General features: G+C 32.9%; 1 protein-coding gene and 1 long non-coding RNA gene across 8 annotated transcripts in view; one reads left to right on the top strand and one right to left on the bottom strand.

Moving 5' to 3' along the window:
* Positions 1-21,527, bottom strand: part of LOC118188521 (uncharacterized) — a 378,328-nt gene that overhangs the window by 97,259 nt on the left and 259,542 nt on the right. The gene's annotated exons all lie outside the window — the stretch shown is intronic.
* The window catches only part of LOC146997727 (uncharacterized), a 37,881-nt gene that overhangs the window by 184 nt on the left and 16,170 nt on the right, over positions 1-21,527 (top strand). The window lies entirely within an intron of this gene.

The raw sequence follows: 21,527 nt of genomic DNA, 5'->3' as shown, positions 1-21,527 counted from the left end.
CAGTTCTATGCCAAAAAAATTACAACGTAAAATTCTTCGAAAATGTTGATAGCGAAAAATCGAGGAATGGTTCGACAGTTGCTCTACTGAGCCAGACTTTCAATGCTTGAGTGATGCGGATATCGTTTCAAACAAAAGAGGCGAAGAGTGATACTAAAAATACAAGCGAAAAAGATCCTGACAGTTCATTGCATCAGTTCCGAGACAACAATGACTTATATTGAAACACTACTGGACTTCGTCGACGAAAGAGGATTGGAATAATAATGGTATTTCGAAAAATACGCAGTGAAATCCGACAGATATTTAAACGTTCTCGAAAACAAAATAATTGCTGACTTTTTTTAGGAAATAAATGCATACAATATGGATGAAAATTGATAACTTGGATTACGCGTGTTTCTCAGTTATTTTCCTGGCATTAGGCCGCATAATCAAGAGTACACTGCACAACTCTTTTTTTTTTTTTTTTTTTTTTTTTTTTCAGCTCTTGCTATTGAATGCAAAAACACTACGTGAAATGCTTTGTTGTAACCTAAGAAAACTGGCTCATCTTTACATTACCCATGAGGAAATCCCTAACGCTTAGCTCATTCGTAGGGTTTAAAATAGTGTTAAGTGGTCTTAGCCACTCGGCCACTGGTAGGCAAGATCTTGAGAAACACCTCCAACTACAGTTATGCATTTTAAATTCATACTAATCGCATTTTTCTACCATTTTAAACAAAAATACTACTTTTGATATCTTTTCGTATCGAAAGAATAACGTACATTGATATGTAAATTTTCGTGAACAGCTTAAAAAGCTTAAAAAAACCGAAAAGAAAAAAAAAAAAAAAAAAAAAAAAAAGAAACACAGACTTTTCCACTTCTATTTCATATTGTACCATTTTTTTTCCCTTGTATTGTGCGGCCAGGTCATGAAAAATAACCATTAATTCAATAAATTAGTCAATTTTACAAAAAAGATATAACTGCGTTGTAAAAACATTATTTTTTTCTTTCTTTTTTTTTTTAAAGCAAAAGATATGAAAAATGAACAATGCCCTCGCCGGGACTCGAACCACGGACCTCTCGAACACGCGCCAAGCGTGCTGACCACTACACCACGAAAGCATGCTAAGAAGGCGGGAAAAATACCTTGTATACTCCCCTTTTAAAAGGCGACTGGGGGTTAGGGGAGCCAATCGCTAAATCCTGGTGTTGGAGAATCATTATCCACCACCATTTCGTGCGCCACTGTAGAGACATTAGGATTTCTTTTACAAGCAAGAGAGATGAAAAAGTGAACAATGCCCTTCGCCGGGACTCGAACCACGGGCCTCTCGAATACGCTCCGAACGTGCTGACCATTACACCACGAAGGCAAACTAAGAAGGCGGGAGAAATACCTTATAACGTTAATAGTTAATTAATTGAAAATCAACCAAACTAGCTGAACAATCAAAATTAATTAAACAAACTAATTTGACTATTAAAGTACGTTTTATAGAGTAATAACTAATGAAATAAAGGAAACGATTATTATGTATATTCCGTCCAACTGCCGAAATATAAGCGCTAACACGAAAGATACACTTATTTGCTGAAGAAATCCCAACTGACATATCAACATTTAATTCAATACGTGTAGTTCTGTCAATATCTATTTGAAAGCATAAATAAATACAAAATAAAGTAACAAAAAGAAACGACTATGATGCAACTGTTGTGTCCTGTTCCGTTATTTACAACAGAATTTCAATTATTCGAATTTTGATAACTCGAACTGAAAGTTTTCTATTGGTAAAATGTATTGTTATACAAAAACAAGTCCGAAATCAGGACATCCAGTATCTTTATCCGGAATGATCTAAAATCCGAACCTCCCGGAGCACCAGCAACCACTCCTTTTTTTATGCTTTATGCTTGCGCATTTGATATTTTTTCACGATATAATTTGTGGAGGGACTTGATTCTTAATTCCAGCTCAGCACTGGCGCCAACCTGGTGAATCATTATCGGGCGACAGAATTTTGGAATTTACAGAAGCACCAAGCAACAAAATTAATGGATGGCAAGATTTTCAGAATTTCGCTTGGCAACAGAATTTCGGACCTAAATTATCATTATTATTTTTTTAACTGCCAGGCGCTTTATTTAATAGCCATTCGCTTTGCGCTACTATAAGGGCCGGAAGTGGTGGCCATTTCGTTATGGAAGCACCCAACAGGTGGCCACCGTTGCATCCTATGAAGGGACGGAGAGTTACCTCCTATGAGGACTCCTATGAAGGGACGCAGTTCCGAGAACTGTTCCTTTCGACGTTGTGTTCCGGCAACAAATAGTGTATTTGATAGGGGTTTTACAACAATGGTTACTCCGGGATTCCAAGTCAGGCCCATCGCCACTGCGTCAGGGTTCACTAACCACTATACTGGCTAGACCGCCAAAAGCTAAATTAATTCTAAAATTGCTTACTTGATATTCTAAAATTAGATGCACAAATACGAATACAAATATTTTAATAAACCTTTTTATTACTAAATAATTTTTTTTTTCTTCATATGTAATCTTGTATCGTTCACAACAAAAATATCCAGAAAACAACTAAATTAAACAAACTCTATCAAAATTTACGCAAATCGTAAAATTTTGTTACATTTCTTACATGCATTTTTATGAGATAATTTTCTTTTGAAAAAGTATGTTAACCTCTTTTGTGATAGCCCTATATGTCTATCAGCTGCCGTCCGATCAATTAGTTTCTGAACAACAAAAGATCTATTTGAAAAGTATCAGGATGTTACTTTAAACATTAAAAAACTTTACTAAAGCTTCAGCGCTGATTAGAGAACAGAGCGGTAAAAACCACTGCTTAATGATAACTTGATCAAGGTACAAATTCTGACGAACGGGCTAGTTGCATGGAATTTTCATGGTTTTTTACCATATCGGGAAAGATGGCAATTTTTAAAAATAATTTTCCTTAAAATATTATCTACGAGAGCATCTCTTTCTTTAGGTAGACAACCTTCGTATGCTTTCCAAATAAATAAATAAAAATAAACCAAAAGCTAGGAACAAACCTATTTTTTACATTTTTCGTTTCATCGTCATTCTAAGCCTCGGTCTTTCTCGATCCATGCCAGGAATTATTTCTTCACTCAGAATTTAAAAATCTGGTTTACTGTTTTCCACATTTACCCGTGACGAAATGTAATCTTTTTATCCTTTGAAACAAGTCTACGAATTAGTAGTCAATCACCACTAGTAAACTACATTTTTTTCAACATAATGCACAGTAAAAAGGCAGTTTAATGACTCATTACTGATGAGAAAGGGAGAAGATTAACCATTTATAAGATTCGCAAATGTTATTTATTTTCGCTATACCTTTTTCTAACGTTACTGTACTTTCCTAATTATTTCTTTGAACTATTTGCCTCTCAGTTAACGGACGCTGGTTAAAAGAGATTCTACTGTATTTAACAATTTGCTTCAAAGAAAACTATAACTTATTTTAAAAATCCATACATTCACTTTTAATTTAACAATGCATTTTTATCCCGTGTTTTATAGAAAAATTTCATAAATTTGTAAGGAAGTTTTCTCCTTCGTTACCACGTACATTGAGTAATTGGAAGTACGTTCGAATGACAGTATGGAGGTCTGAAGTTCGAACCTCGGCGAAGATATTTTTTAATTATTTTATTATTTACTACAAATTTTCTTTAAGAATCCAAAGGCTACATCCTTCCTTAATATATCTGTATGCCTAATATATACTATAATAGTGAAAAGTGTTTCCCTTAGTCTCAACAGTTCCCACTATGCACCTTCTTTCAATATTTTGGTCCTTCTTTCAATGTTCCTCGTATTCCCGGAAGACACAGCACTAAGCTCTAAATGTAATAAATTCCCAGAGGACACAGTACTAAGCTCTTTATTTATTTATTTATTTTAATTCCAACGACCAGGGCCGTCTTAAGGAATTCGGCGCCCATGGGCTACTAAAAATAATGCGCCCTTCTTCCTAAGAAAATACACAGAATGGCAAATGGGAGTCGGAAAAGTTATACAAAAGAAAAGTGTCAGAACTAGAAAAAAACTATTTATTACTTTTATAATAAACTGTTATCTTTATTGTAACTTTTCTTTAAAGTCACTTATTTAAAAGATGGGTATAAATGTTTACCCAGATTTGAGGGGATTATCTCAATAATGACAGTTCCGATCAGTTTTTAGTCTAATCCTTAGAACTTGATCGGAACTATTATACGATTCTCCATCAGTGCATAACATAAACAAAAATAAAATTTAATTAAATAAAAAAACCATTTAAGAACAAAAACACACCTTAATCTAAACAAATGTAACTTATATATTTACTTTCCTAGCTTTTTCTTTGGCAAACTGATCAATAATATCACTAGTATTAAATTTTCAAATAAATCTCTTTCAATAGACAAAATACTTAAATCATTGAGTTTACTCTGTCCCAAAGAAGATCGTATGTAATTTTTTATTCTTTTGATTGCTGAAAATGATCTTTCGCCACTGCAGTTTGTTGTGGCGATACTTAAAAATATGCGCAGTGCTGTGGTTACGTTTGGAAATGTAAATTCAATTTTTAACTCGATTATTGTCTTTAAACTTAGTTCTGCGATAGATATATTTTCGGTATTTTCCAATAAATTCACATGTTTAAAATGTAGGCATTCTTCAATGAAGTTGTTTTCTAAATCATTCTGATATATTTCGCACAACTTTGCTGCATTATTTCTAATTATGTCTTCATTTATATTTTTTAAATTAACTAGAAACCCAAATGTTGAATAAATGTCAATATATGCACATTTTCTCTTTTGTACTTCTGCTAGAATTTTATCAATAATAGCATAATATGTTTTTATGCGGAATTCGTCATTTGCATCAAGTTGCACTTCTTCCGACGTATTTTCGTCGAACTGTCTTTTTCTTTTCCGTAACCGTTTGTATTCATAACAGCCAGATAATTTTATACCTTCTGATTTGTAAAGGTTAAACGAATCTATATTTCGTTTCGATTGTACAAATTTTTCTAAAGAAACATATAATGAAACAATGCATTCAATTGTAATATCAACTTTTTGAAGCGATATATTAGTTTTATCGATGGTTTCCAATATTTCACTCCAAAATGCTATCATAATAGCAGTTTCCAATGAGTTGAACTCATTTAACAACCCCTGGGCTTCAACTTTTGTTGCAGGCTTTTGAAAATTTTTTTAATTTTTTTTTTTTTTTTTTTTTTTTTTTTTTTATTTTGAAAATTATTATCGTAAAGTTTAGTTAAAGCATTTTTAAAATTTTCATAGCCCGAAACCACTACTTTCACTGAATCAGCTCTTGCTGACCAACGAGTGTCGCTTAATTTTTTGGGAACTTTATTTTTTGCTGTTAGCGTATTTTTTAAAATTTCCCATCTTGATGTTGATGCGGCAAAGAAATTGTATAAGTTTTGTAGAAACAAAAACAATTTAGTTGCTTGTATGCAGCATTCAGCTGCCGATTGTCCAATTAAATTTAAAGAATGTGCCGCACAGGGCACGTAAATGGCAAGATTATTTCTAGATTTAATGCGTGCTTGGAGGCCGTTATATATACCCGACATATTAGAGGCATTATCATAAGATTGTCCTCTACAATCTTCCAAACTAATATCTAAATCAGATAATAGCTTTAAAATACAGTCTTGCATTCCTGAGCTCTTATGGCCAGTATTCTCCAAAAATTTTAAAAACCTTTCAACGGGTGTTCCATTTTTATTGACATATCTTACGACAATGGTTAATTGATCCATATGGGAAATATCGGGCGTCGAATCTACTATAATAGAGTAATATTTTGCCTCTTTTAGTTCCGTGATAATAAAACATCTAACATTTCTGCCCAATATTTTTAGAAACTCATCACAAATATTTGCAGATAAATAAGAAATATTCCCAGTACCTTTATTTGCAAAATTAAATATATGTTGTTGCAAAATAGGGTCAAATTTTGCTAAAAGTTCTAAGCACCCTAAATAATTTCCATTATGTTTATCACCAATAGTTTGATTTTCTCCCCTAAAAGCCAAACCCCTTGAACTTAAAAATTTTATGACTTCGATGATACGTTCTAAAATATTTTTCCAGTAATTCGTATTTTTTTCCATTGATATAATAGAATAATTTTTGAAATATTCCCATTTTTCTGTAGATCTGTTCACAATTATACGGGTGTTTTCTTTATGAAGGGCTGAATTTTCATGGTCCGAAATTTTTTCACTGTGTTTCCAATCGTTAAAACCTGCACTAAATGGATTATTGGCACTACCAAACAGTTTGCAAGGGATGCAATATACTTTTCCTGAAGTATTTGAGTATAAAAGCCAGTTTCTTTTTTGTTGTTTTCCGTTTTGTAAACGTCTATAAAATATTTTTGTAGCATACCTGCTCTGTGATTTGTAGACCACTTTAGATGATAATTCAATTGATAATTGCTTTGACATGGATGCACTGAATCAGAGAATTTTTTTATGTTTTTTGGCGGGAAAAGGCAATTTTTTTCAATATGCATTTTTTTTTTCCTTTTTTTTTTCTTTTTTTTTTTTTTTTTTTTTTTGTCCACTTTGATTTTTATAAACCGTTCAATATACTACCTAATTTCTTTATACCTTAAAGTAACTATATTTTTAAATATAAAATGAGAAAAAAAAAACAATTTATTTTTTAACCTTTTAAAATTAATAAATATTATCTTGCTAAATGTCATTTTTTTTATTATGCGTTTTTTTTTGTCCACTAGTGTATGTAAAAGGAAAAGAACTTAGGAAGATAATAATATAATTTAATAATTTCCACTTAATTTTCAACTTTTAATTCACCTTATTCAGTCGACAAATACTAAAATTATATCAATTTTACTTTTGTCGTGCAATCTATATTAAGGTACGCATCAGTGACCCCTTTATGTTCCTATTGTTACGAATTTGGTATTTAAAAAGCTAATGTTAGTTCAATTATAAATTAAATGGTTTTATTTCTCGCGCAGTGCAGCGCGTGACGAATATTAAAAGAAAGCTAAGCCGGAAAATTGAAAATACAAGAGCGCGTGCATTAAATAAATAAATATCTCTTTTTGATTTCGAGAAAGTACTGGAAAATTCTAGCGCGTGATTTTAAAATCTTATAAAAGGAGGAAAACATCTCAGTTTGTAGTTAGTTGCTTGCTTAGTTTGTTGTTGTTTAGAAAACTGCTCTTGTTGATTGTAGCGAATTCGCGGATTAGCGTTCTTTAGCTGCTTTGAATTACGTTCTATTGGATATTTGAGTAGTTAAAAGATAACTACTGTGAGATATTGTAATACTGCATGATAATTTGAGAAAATTTAAGCATTTTTGTTGTGATAATAATAAATTTTTGTCATTTTTCATCGGACTTGTGCATTCATTTCATAACGAACCCGTACGCACGCAACACTATCTTTTATCAGGATTGTTAAAATAATACAATTTACGTTTAGATAAATGAATATGCCCTGGCGACGCGGTGAGTATACGTAGGTGGTCTTATATTAACTCCAGTACAGCTCCGACAGTTCAAATGCGACTGAAACAAAAGTACGATCGGTAGGGTGTTACTCCTATTTCGGGTTGCCCTTCTCTATCTACCGTTTTTAATAAAAGAAATAAAAATCAGTTTAATATTTTAAGAAGTGTTTTAATTTAAAAATAAGTAAAAACTAATAAAATGAAAAATAAATTTTTACTATATCGCAAATAAAAAATTGCCGCCTCAAAAGGCTTGCGCCCTGGGGCTATAGCCCATTTAGCCCTGTGGTTAGGGCGGCACTGCCAACGACGCGATCCAGCAGGCTGAAGAGCACCTAACCCAGTGGGCCATCTGTTCTCTTGATGGCTAAAAGAAAGAAAGTAAAGCCTTATTGCCAAATGCAAAGAAAACATTTAACAAAATTCCATTACTACTTTCGAGAAGTGGCGTAGCAATGGGAGGGGGATATGTGGCTTGTAACTTCTACGAAAGGATTGCTGTATCCTGAAATTTTAAGCAGATTATTTCCAATAAGATAAAATTTTAAATTTTTATTAAAGTGAAATATATTTTCACTTTTTGCAATGCATGGATTTCCTTCTCATTTGAATATCTAAATTTTAAAACAATATGGAATTGAAAAAATATGCACAAAAAATGTGAATATTGCTAAAACATTATTACACTAAAATTTCCCCTTTCAAACCATGTTTTGTTCCATGTGTTGTGAAGAACAATTTGGCAAATTACTCTTAACTTTTATACCTCTTTTTTAGAAAACATTAATGTTTTCAATGTCATAAACATTCTTTTTGCCTTCAAAAGTGAAGAATGAAATTTGAAATTAATTTCGAGATATGAGTCGAAGTGAGAGAACAGCGCCCCTCGTGAAAAATTTCTCGTTGCGCTTTTGCTTAAATTAATAAACATAGATCATGTAATTCTCCATTAGGATAAGATAATTTCACGCAATTATATGAAATACTATTCTAATATACATACGAGCTTAAACATTCGAACATTTGTTTTGTTTTTCCATTAATTACATACAATGTTCTTGATTTTAATTACGTTTCAACATTTCTCATAGATCGAAATCATTTTCATCATTCATGTATGGGGGAGGGGGGGAAACTTCTTTTATTTATAAGCATTTATATGCAAATCGAAGAAGAATCCTAGGTAATTTACTAGCGTATTTTCAAGCGTAATTTTCATTAATTTGAATTTGTTTATTTCAATCGTTTCATCTTGCTTCCTTCAGTTTCAGCTCATCGATGTTGGACTCTAATTAGTTTTAAGTAATAGGTTAATAAATTTAAAATACAGCTACTTTTCAAACAATGTATTTTCAGCACATCAGTATATAGTGGGTAAAACAAATATTGGCAATTGCCTATAATTGATCATATTAGCTAACAAAAAAAAAAAATGCTTGACAGTTTTAGCTGGATATAGTAAACCCAAGATGTAATTAACATACAAATTTAATGAAACTTTTTTCATTTTAATATGCTTTTTTAGCAAAAGAAGTTCTAACTGCTATGCAAATCTCGTTATGTTGAGATCACATGTTTAAACTGATAAGAAACCCTGTTAGTATAAAGTCTGCAATGCAATTTCAAAACTTTTAAAACGTTACTCGGCTAATACTCTGATAAAATGACTTCGAAGTCGAAGGAGTTGGATGTTAATGTTAAAAACATGATTATTTAGCGCAGAAACGGGTATTTAACTTATCATGCTATCGGAATACAACTGAACGTAAGTTCATTTACTGTTAGAAGTGTTGTAAAAATGCTGAACGAGACAAGATCGACGGAAAATAAGATTAGAAGTGGATGGCCTCGAATATTTTCTGCAAGGGAAAAACGTGCCATTATCAAAGAGGATAAGAAAAATCCCTAAAACGATTTCACCCCAGGTTAGCCAAAGACGTTCCTAATACTTCGCATAAAACGTTTAGTGTACAGACTATACGGAACATTTTACATGGAGGAAGTTATTATGGATAGGGCAGCTAGAAAGAAACCTTTCATTTCAGAAATAAACAAGAGAAAGAGGTTAGATTTTGAAAACTCTCACGTCTGTTTATTAGACGAGTTTGGAACACAATTATTTTCTCCGACGAATCCAAATTTAACATTTTCGGGAATGGACGAGAGTATGTGTGAAGAAAGCCAAACACCGAACTGGAAAAACAGCATTTAACCACATGCTGGTGGAAGCGTCGTAGTTGCGGCTGTATGGCAGAGAATGGAGTTGGTAACCTGTGCTTCATTGATGATATTATGACAGCACATACGTACATTAACATATTGCGTCATAACTTGAAATTCAGTGTCCTAAAACTTGGCTTAAGAACATCCTTCGTGTTTCAACAGGACAATAACCCAAAGCATGCAGCGAACCTCACCCGGGAGTGCTTACTCTATAACGCTCCTCATCAGTTAAAGACAGCGCCTCAATCGCCTGACATAAAACCAATTGAAAGTTTATGGCACAGATTGGAATATAGAAGTCAGGGAACATAAAATTTCATGTAAAGACGAACTTAAGCGTATATTTCTGCAATAATGGCACAAAATTCCCAATAGTACAACTAAGACTTTTGTTTTCTCTATGAAAAATAGATTACAAACTGTTATAAATGCAAAATCTATGAATACAAAGTATTTAAAGTTTGTTCCCACATTTTGCTGTATGATTTTCCCAATACCTTTTTGACATGCAAATTTACGTTTTTGTTGTATATTTTGTGTAAAAGGCATATTAAAATGAAAGGTTCATAAGATTTGTGAGTTTATTACCTCCTGTGTTCATTATGTTCAGATAAAACTGTCAAGCATTTCCTTAGTTAACTAATAGGATCAATAATAGGCAATTGCCAATACTTTTTTACCCACTGTATTTTAACAATTGCAAGAAGGAATTCGTTCGTGTCAGTTTTTCTCAAAATGCATAGGGATTGTTCAGTAAACCACACCAAAGTTGCATTTAGCTTTGTAAGCGCAACAAAATTATTCAATACGTTTTCATCAATAACATCTGCATTTTTCAATAGCAATAATATTATGAATAGAATTTCTTTTCAATGGCAAGCCCTCAGTTCACTTCGACTTGGCCACAACTAAGGCCAGAAGTAGTGGTCACTTTATTATGGAGGCATCTAAAAGGTGGGCTAACTTTGCCTCCTATGAAGGGACGGACAGTTACAACCATCCCTTCTCCGGGTTTCGAACTTGAGCTCTGTGGGATCACAGTCGGCTCCCCTAACCACTATACCGTCCGTGCGGCACGAACAGAACACTTGTCGTATGAAATGTGACTTCTACGAATAATTAGCTAAGGAGAACTACGTCATGAACTGAATGCAAGGAATCTAGAAAGCTTGCCTTTGATAAGCAGAAAAAAAATTCAGACCTAATGAGACATTTAAAACAGAGAAAGACTACGGGAAAAGTTGGGAATCCTAGGGCAGCATATTTTGAAACTTGCTAACTCAGCACAAGAGCTGTAAATCGATAATATATGTTTTACTGAGAAAGAGCCAAAACCTCGTTTCTCTACTGGTCTCATCGAACTGCAATTTCTTTACATCGAACAAGTGCATGGAACAAGAAAACAATTTAAAATTAATATGACAATTACTAGTTAAACTAATATGACAATTGTTGCCATGGTTGCAAGTCAAAGCATAAGAAAAGATACTTGAGTATTAGCAACTATGAAATATTATAAAATTCTTTTAGCTATTTATATGGAAGATGGAAAACAAGGAAAATATGAAAAACAAGAAGTAGAGGATGTTTTACGATCAGTTCTAAAGGAGGGGAATGCGAAATCATCTTCAAGAGACAAAACAGAATAAAAAAAAATTAAAAATATAATTTTTAATTTATATTTTAAACTTCTTTTGGATGGGAGCCAGTAATTAATGCATACTTTCAAGATATGTGCTGTCAAGATATATTCTTACAATAAAATGACATTTTGTTATTAGCGATGTTAAGTAGAGCTACTGTAACTCTGCAAATCGCAGTGTTTTGTTCTGTGATTGGCATGATATTTAAATATAATCCCATAAATTATTTTAATAAACTTTAGTTGCACTTAGTTGCTTTGCAAATTATTGATATGTACTGGGTACTGATACATACCCGCACTTAAAGAAATACATCTAAAGTATCAGATGATTACACACAAACTATTTAAGACATTATGTCAGTTTTCCTCCCTGTAAAAGAAAAATGTCCGTCCTTTTCCTCTCGAGTGCCAAAAAAGTTAGTAAAATTAACAGTTTTTTCGGTTTCTACTGCCGGTTATCAGTATCCAGACATTACCCTCATTGTCGTCTAGAACAACAGCTAAAATAAGTTTTCTGTACTGTCAATCTTTACAAAATTGTACCAACCTGCTGACATTCCGAAACAACAACTTCGAATTTTAAAAGTTTTATAATAGAGAAAGGATTTACATATAACGGTCTTTTAGATATGAATCTGATTTTCTGAAAGCGTTTTGAAAGAAAGATAATTTAACTTTCTAACTACTACACCTTGAAGTAAAATTAATTAGATATGTTTCCCAACTAAAAAGTAACAGATAAATGGTAAACTATCATAAGATAAGATATTCTGAGTGGATGTAAGACTAAGGTCTTATGAACATTTTACGAAAAGAATACGGTTCATAGTCGAACCAGTAACATAATTCCCAACACAACATTCTCATCTAAACTCCTCTGGCGACTTTTTCTCTGCACCGCATTGTTTCTTTACGCTTGCCTTCCATCGCTTTATAAATGACATGCTCATTTTACACTAATGGTTCCCTTTTTCATGCTCTGTTTGCTATTGCCTCGCGTATTTAATTTACTCAGCTGAGCCCTGACAGATTTTATTTAATTACTTTCATCCGTTTTCTCTTCTCTTCCTGTGGTTAGTAACCATTGGGAGAGGGGATCTTTTATCGTTTCTGATGCACAAATACAGGACTTCAAAACTTCAGACGGGATTTCAACAGTTAATTTAAGTAGACAGCTATAAAAGAAGAAATCTTATTAAAAATTCTTTTTTAAAGAGAACTCTTTACTTTAGGACTTCTCCTTTTAAGATTTTTTTTCTTTTCAGATAAAAAGGTTAATTTTAGAACCATTTAGATAGAATGACAGTACAATTCGTGGCCTCTTATTTTGCTCAACTCTCAAGCATTTTCTTATATATATATATATATATATATATGCTCATAAAAGTTCTGCATATCGTAATAATTGATATATCTTTGTCATACAGAGTAGCCCCTTTATTTTATACCAGTGTTTGTTTGGAAGCTTAAAAAGGTTCTTTATTGAAACTACCAATAAATGGAGACAATATTTCAAATTTAACGAGAATAATATATTAGCTGTAGAAAAGCCATAAAACTTAAAAGTTATCAGTGTTCACTTATTTATGTTAATTTGCGTTTGGATCTTAGCCAAAAGGCCGCTTATCTGTATATAATACTGTTTTTTAAAGATTATCATGTCCAAAATTTGAGCATATCGAATGCAAATAAAAAGTATATACATATATGCACATATATACAGACATATATATATATATTAATCTCATATGACGGGCACCTAGACCATGATAGATGTTTCTGGATGAACACCTAGAGCACCTAGATATTTCAGTTTTCACAAAACTTTGAAATGTAAAAAAATGTTGATCATATTGCAGATTTTCAGTGAATAATGTTGGTACACAATAATAAAACTCATCTACATATAAGATCAAAATACAATTGAAAAGCGTCATCCTTATACTAGATATCCACTTGGAACATGTATTGTATCCTGAAGCTAACACATCTTTGACTGAAACTATCCTAAAATGGCAACCGTGTTTTATATTTTACGTGAGTAATGCCGAGAAGCCTTAAACCATAAAGATCGACCAATACATGCATTACCATTACATCTATATATAATTTTATTTTTATGAGTGTATAAAAAAATACCTATTCAGTGCGGAAAGTGTCAAACACACCCACTTCCAAACATCTAATAGTAGAAGAATGCTCAGTGGAGCCGAAAGTATCACACGAATTAAAAAATAAATACGTGTTCTATTTTAACCATTCATGCTACTGTGAACTCGTTCGAAAAGAGTCTTCAGCCCACTCACCTGAAATGGCGCACTCCTCAATCAGAATGACATTAGCCGTGATGGTTCGGAAATAATAATTAAATAAATAAATGAAACTCAACATCTCGCGCCGTTTGACCCCCATTCTCACAACGCCTTCATTCATATCAATCTTAAAACCCACTCTCAGTCAGCGACGAGTTAAGTAAAGCGTTTCAGGAATCTTTAAAAATAGTGCTGGCTGTGTGTGAGTCGAGTGAAAGTTGCTAGTGTGAGGACCTCTTAAGAGAAAACAATGGTTTCATTATGAAGACCATGTGATCATTCATGTAACAGTCGGTTTGGAAGTCGAATACCTGTAATTCAGAAAAGTAGAGGCACTAATATAATGATGTTTGGATCTACGTTATATTAGTGTACAGTTTAATGCTAGAATTTCGTGTAAAGTTTAAGAAAAGTAACATTTTATTATAATAAAGTACGAACCTGCTTTTATTTACTTAAACACATTTTTTTAATTATTATTTTTAAGGAATACATTTAGGAGAATAAAATAAATTATCCTTCATAAAGAAATGTAGCTTTGTACAAAATTGTGTAAGGAAAGAAGAGGGGAGGACAAAATGGAACCTCATCAACAAAAAATTTTTCATTCTTTCTTTGTGGTAGGTGACTATACTTAAGAAACAAAATGATTATACTTATACAAAAAGTAGAACTAAGCAAGCCACTTCCGTTGTGGTTGTGTGAAATATATTGTCAGCCGATGATAAAATGCTTTTCTCGGCATGTGTATAGTTACGTTAAGGAACATTTTATTTCGGGAATTTTTATTGCAATAAAAATGCATCTTTAGTGCATTTTCATGGTAAAAATTTAATTTAAAAAATATGACATTAAAATTCTAAATTTTGTTATAAATTTTAGAAACATTTCTTTAGTCTGTTCTCAAAATTAAAAAAAGATATTTAAAAAATTGATGTTTGAAACATGTTAGAACACGAGCATATTTTTTTCCCTCTTTTTTACCTAAACTATCATGAAACTAAATTAAAACAGTATAACACGAATTCGAATTCCAAGTGAAAATTGAATTGGATATTATAGAATTTCTGTTACTAACAATATACGAACATCAAGCATTGGATGAAATGATATTTCTGCTTGATTACGTGCATTTAGAAAAATAAAGATAGCAACTAGATTTCTGCTGTAATTCTTCTACGGAGGAATGACAACAGATTGTGTGTGTCTGGTGAAGATGCTGCTCCTTTATGGCCTCATATAATATATATTTTCTTTATATGCTAATAAATATTTGCTTTTAACCAATTTTTTACCCCTTTAACTCACCAGATATCTTTAAAAAAAAATAACAGTGCAAGATGCAACGTGTCAACGATTTGCAATTGATTACTAAATGCTATTTAACATTATGCCTATCAACTGACAAATACGTAATCATTCGGATCTCCTTCTCAAAATTCAAATTTCGTAACTCTGTTCTCACGATTTTTAGTTTCTCATACTGCTTTTTCCGAAGTTAATAATAGCCGCTGTTTGCACAGTGATAGCAGTAGTAACACGCAGAATTCTGTCTCATTCTTTCCCTTTCATGATTCACAGAATAAGCTGAATCACGTGATGTGAACTTAATAAGAACTGTTATGATCCAACGAATTATTTCTTCCGTTTATGGCATTTTTACATTAACGACATTTTCCTTTGCGATTTGTATATTGTTCTGGTAACTAAGAATTTATATTAATAATAATTAAGTTTGCTTAAAATTAAGTTCTTTAGAATCAAAATTTAAGTATTATATATTTTAATTCAAAATTTCTTCAAGGAATTTTTTTTTAAATTGCTTGTACATGCATTACATGCATAACTTAAATAACAATATCACTGAAACAGAGTCGGATCTATTTCTAACACTATTCACGACTATCCAAATTTTTTTCTTTACAAGAAAACTCCTTAAGGAGTGGAGGAGTTTAATGTGATCTATTTAATTCTGAAAACATTATTCAAGTTGGCAATCTAGGTAAAATTTTTAAGTTAAAATAAAAAAATTTTCATCGCATTAAAGAAAAAGTATTAATATTTTATAGTTGTTGCTGTAGCCCATATCGAAACTGACAAAACCGTGATCAGTCACAGGCAGGGGATATCGGTGGAGATTTCATGCAAAGTTTGAATTTCCAAGTCGAATTCCATCTTAATTTGAATCGAAGCACACCGGGACTAACCATCAACCACATAAAAGAATTTACCAATAATTTACGTGTTCTTATTCTGCGTAGAATAAACAGTCGTAAACATTCAACAAACATTATTTCGAACATCGAACTTGGTGCATCAGTGTACCAATTGTCTTTATTATCTGCCATACGTAGCAAAAGAGTCCTTTTCCTAGAAACATAGTCTAAACGAAGACGTTTCTCAAATCTGGATAGTTTCTGAGACTCTCTTTGAAAAAAATTATAAACAGTTAATTTTTTTTTCCAGTGGCAGATTGTGAACAGTTACAATGTAACACAGTCCATTAATTTATACAAGGCCAGACGTGGTGGTCTCGTTTATTATGGAGGCACCTAATTAGGTGGGTCACCGTCGCCTCCTATAAAGGAACGGACAGTTACAATCATGCCTTTTCAAGGATTCAAACCCAGCCCTTCGGTATCGCAGTCAGGATTCCCTAACCACAATACCGTCTGGGTAGCATAAAGAGTTAATTATATTGTTAATTAAGACAATTACAAGGGATATCTCATTGGAGGCCTTAGTAAGAAACGGGGAAAAACTCCGAAAATATTCACGCAGCCGGCTCAATTTACCTGTATTTGTATCCGGATCGAATAACCAATGATCCATGTTTTTAAACGCTCGTCCTCGGGTGGGTCCAGTTTTCTTAAAAAAGTTACTTAGGATGGGTTATTGATTATAGCAAAATCCACAAGGGTGATATACCTCGTAAATTTTGGTTTGGTTTATGTGATTATGGCAAAGCCTCGAGGAATATCTGCCTAAGGGAAGGGATGCCTTCGTGGAGAACTTTCTAAAAGAACTGGCTCATGAGAACTAAAAGAACTTACACATGGGGAAAACTACGAAAACGCGCATGCAGCCAGCCCATTGGCGGGATTCGAACCTCGCACCGAACTACCACTGTTCAGCGACTTTGCCGCTCGTCCGCTGTTGGGCCTCTACCTCTTAAAAGACTGTCTGTTAATTCGTATTTAAGTTAGGCAAGGGGGGTAAACTAGAAAACAAAAGCCATGCAGCTAAGTCAGTTTGCTATGAGCCGATTTCGGAATAAACTGCCAACCAGTGGCCGAAAGTTAATACCACTGCTACATTCAGTATTCAGCAAGCAAATGGTCGTATTTCTTTCAAATTTTTTCAACCAGATAGTGAAATCCTTACAATTATATTTGATCTAATTTCGCCTGAAATTTTTCACAATATATCACCATGTTTTTATTATTTTGCGGAGGAAATTATACAGCGAAATATTTTTAGTCACTTTATTTCAACCGCGGCAAAAGTCATACAACACAGCAGAAAATACTACTTGAAGTCAGTTGGTTCCTTCTAAAAGTCTCTCTTTCGGTTGTGATACAAATGTGCACTTACAAATTATGCAGTCGAGGTTCAAATTACGGTAAAAGGGCTAGCTGCAAGAGATTTTATGATTTCTCCCATGTGCGCATGAATACCAGCCAGTTTCTCTTAAAAAATCCATCACGAAGGTATCTCTCCTTTTAAGCAGATAGCCCAACATGTATGGCCATAAATCTGAATAATTCAGAATAAACCGGAATGAACTACTGTATTAAATTTTACTTACTGGGCAAGGGAATTATCACATCATAAATCAGATAAGAAAAAATAAATGCTTCAACGCGTAAGTATATTTCGGATGCGTTAATATTGTGAGCTCCATGATTTATATCTGTTAACGATATTCAACACCTGTTGTTTTCTTTTTATTTTAGACGGAGTTTTTATTTATTTATTTTTATTTATTTATTTTTTTATTTTTATTTTTATTTTGTAGATTGGCAACAGTAAGAAAGATTAGAATAATGTTTTGATTTCCTTAAGTGTGTAAGCAAATAAAGTTTGGCATTCTTAAGCAAGAAAATGTAATTGTTTATTTAAAATATTTCGTTTCAATAGTTATGGAATGGAGTCAGATTTAATTTAAAGGCGAGAACGACTGAATGAAATAATATTCAAGTAGATTCAACGCAATAATTACATTAATAGAACATGATTTAAAGGTAAATGAACAATACAGTAACACAACTTTCAAGTAAAGATGAAAGTGAAATTAAAATTTACTTAACACAGCAATTAAGAATACGATAACGAACTAATGATAAAATTCCAAGTTAAAATCTAGATTTTTAATTTTCAGCCTTTCCATTAGCAATCTCTTTATTTCGGATTCCTGCTTAACCTGTTTTAAAGTAATCCTATAATATCTTCAATACTCTGTAACAGCAACATTTCTTTGAAAACTAAACGTTAAACCACAGACTGATATTTCCAAGAAAGACAAAATGGAACGATTCTTTAACATACATAATATTCGTATGACAAGTTATAATAAATGGAAAGTAGGATATTATTATTTTAATTTTAATTAGAGGAAAGCAATGAGGAATGACTGGAAATGGTAATTGTTCCTTGGAAATAATACACTGTTACCTAGAGTTAATACTGATTAAAATGCTAAAACATTACGGCAATTATTTTTTTGAGAGTTTTAGTAATTTTATTTATTTTTAGTCTACGAAGCTGTCGAATATTCCAGGAAAATAAATAAGGGAAAAAAAAAAAAAAAATCGCCAATTCGGGGGATAAAGTTGAAAAGTCAGCAGAATGAAGAAAGCAGCCGTAATCTAATGTCTGTATTCTCTATTTTCCCCCTCACATGATCGGGCAAACAAGTCACAGGCAATATAAGCGTGTTAATTGACCATCAGAAAACTTTCGTTTCTGTTTTTTTATTATTATTATTATTATTATTATTATTATTATTCCTTTTTTGATTCAAATCAAAAGCCACGCTGCGATTGGATTCAGAGCTTCTGAGCTCACAGTGACAGTGTGACCTGGTTACCGTTTCCTTCTTTTCATTTCTTGAACGTAGCAGACGACTACTCCTCCCACCTCATTTTTTTTACACTTTCGCCTTCCATCTCTCTGCTTCAACGACTGCTCGCTAAACATGAGCTTAAAAGGCACGGATACAGACTAATTCCTCAACTCGTCTTTCCTGCGCGTTTATGAAATGAAACGCCAGACTAGTTACCTAGCAACGGCCTTGCGAAATGCAGTGGCTTTCTATAGGCCAAGGAGTGAGCAACTGGTTTTCTGTGACGAAATACGGTGGAATGTCGCAAAGACTAATTAAACGAATAACAATAAATTTTCAAATGATGCTGAAAGAATTGCATACTTTTGAAACTTAATGCATTTCACAGTCGTGTGATTGTCTTAAAATAACATTTACTTCAGCTGAACTGGAATAGATTGGATTATCTAATTATGGCAAAGAACGCTAAGGCTACTTATTTAATCGATTTCTAATGTTCTTTAATTTCTTAATCTGACCTCGAACGTTTTTTAAACGTTAGGAAAACATCAATTATGAATCTTGGTTATTTGTTTGCATACTGAAATTATGAAAGGATGACTAAAAATGATGGATTGGATTATTTAATTAAGGCAAAGCACACGAAGGCTATCTGCCTGGGAGGGATGCCTTCGTGGAGGACTTTCTAAGGGAAACTGGCTCGTATGCACGTTACACATGGGAAAAACCACGAAAACTCCCATGCAGCCAGCCCGTTCGCGAGATTCGAACCTCGGACCGAACTACCAGTGTTCAGCGTCTTTACCGCTCGGCCGCTGGTGGGCCGTCGACTAAAAATGATGCTTTCTGATAATCTGATATTCAAATTTTAAATAAAAACATTCAGATTATCGCAAGAAAATTATCCGCACATGCTTTGAAGGTAAGAGAATGTTTTTGAAAAAATTTCATTGGATTAAAGTATTTGCTTACAGCCCAGCACACCAAGACAATTTGCCTTAGGAGAGGGATGTCTCCGCGTCGTTCTGAAAGCGAAAGAAACACTACACAGAAATAATATGTTTTAAAAGAGCAAAAGCCTAAATTTACTTAACTCTGTTATTCATGTGGACGAGATAATAAATATTGGTGTACATATTTATTATCCTTATTATTTAAAATAAACCCAATGCCAGCTTTTTCAGCATCTATTCTATTTCAGAATTTGAATTAATGTAATCATAATTATACATAAGCATAAATAAGTGATACACCTAAAATAAATGAAATACGTTGAACAGATAAATTTTTGATAAATTTTGTGAATAACACCTTAATTAAAAATAAGCAATTTATCTGACATATTTATTGCACTAACAACACTGATGTATTACATGAAATGCTTTTCAGAAACCTATGCCAAGCTAAAAGTCCTTATATGAGTTTACGTAACAAATTTATAAAATGATTTATTTTCGTAAATGCATATTCAGTTTATAAAACGTGAAAAAAAAATAATCAACTGAATTTTTCTCATATTTCCCAACATTTTTTCAGATTAACATTAAATAAAACAATGATTGTTTTAACTAATTTCGATATAAAATATTATGGATTTCCGAAAGAAAAGATGGGGCAGATAAATTAAACGCTAAAATCTTACGGGTCCAACGCATTTACAAGATTTTTGCCACGCCTGCATTAAAAGAATAAAATCCACAAAACATTATTCGGTTGACAGCCCAGAAAGAAATGATGGCTTAGAAATGGGTGGCAGAATGTCAGACGTTGAAATTGATGACAATTGTGCGTCGCGAAACCATGTGGACCAGCACCAAATAGAATAACAAAACCAACCCCAACCTCATTAAGGCCGATCATTTATGGAGCACTTATGAGAACAGAAGCGATAAATCGCTATAGAATTAGGTAAGACGCAAAGGGCAGACAATTAAATTAGCATGCTGAGAGGGTGAAGTCAGCGAATCGCAGAACATTTGGACGCGCTGATGGTCTAATGCTTCGCGCAGTCACCGTAACCGATTCCCAGTCAACTATGGCACCACAGTTCCTGGTGCACTCAATGGAGCGTATACTGATGGAACGTTTCACGCAACTGGATACCTTGGACAGAAATAATGTCTAGATGAAACATTTCTTCTCCAGCATTTTTGGTATTTTTTTTCTGGTGCCAGGGGTCAAAGATTTACAGTGCAAGTGGGAGAAAAAAATTTTTTAAAACAGTTCGTCATTTAGTAATAAGGTTTCGGATGCTCTATTTCAAGTAGATTAGAAATCGCAAACGTTTAAACTATCTACCCCTTTAAGAAATTCTTAGTATCTTAATGAGCTACCCATACTTTTAACTAATAAAACTGTCCTCGTTAATAATGTGTAACTATACATAGTAATGTCTAAAATAATAATATATCACGATAGATTCAATAAACTAACAATGGCTAAGCTCATAACTCTTACCTTTCCTGGAAGATTATATCTGGCCTCAAACAATAATTGCATATGTGCGGTTTCTGGAAGATCAAAATATTCAGCGAATACACTATAGAGTCATTAGGTTATATCGATGCAAGAATGTGAAAATAATACGTACTTAATTTTTAAATATTTCAAAGTACTGGAAATAATTTTCAGAATTACGTCATTGTAAAGGACGTTTCAGAGCTTCGCAAGCATAGCATGTCACAAGTGACGCTCATTAAAAGAAAAACACAAATTTGACAAACATT

Source organism: Stegodyphus dumicola, chromosome 4, assembly GCF_044657685.1.
Source record: "Stegodyphus dumicola isolate Sdum_Otavi_A_Nest chromosome 4, ASM4465768v1".
NCBI classification, from domain to species: Eukaryota; Metazoa; Arthropoda; class Arachnida; order Araneae; family Eresidae; genus Stegodyphus; species Stegodyphus dumicola.
This window is presented reverse-complemented; position numbering and strand designations above follow the sequence as displayed.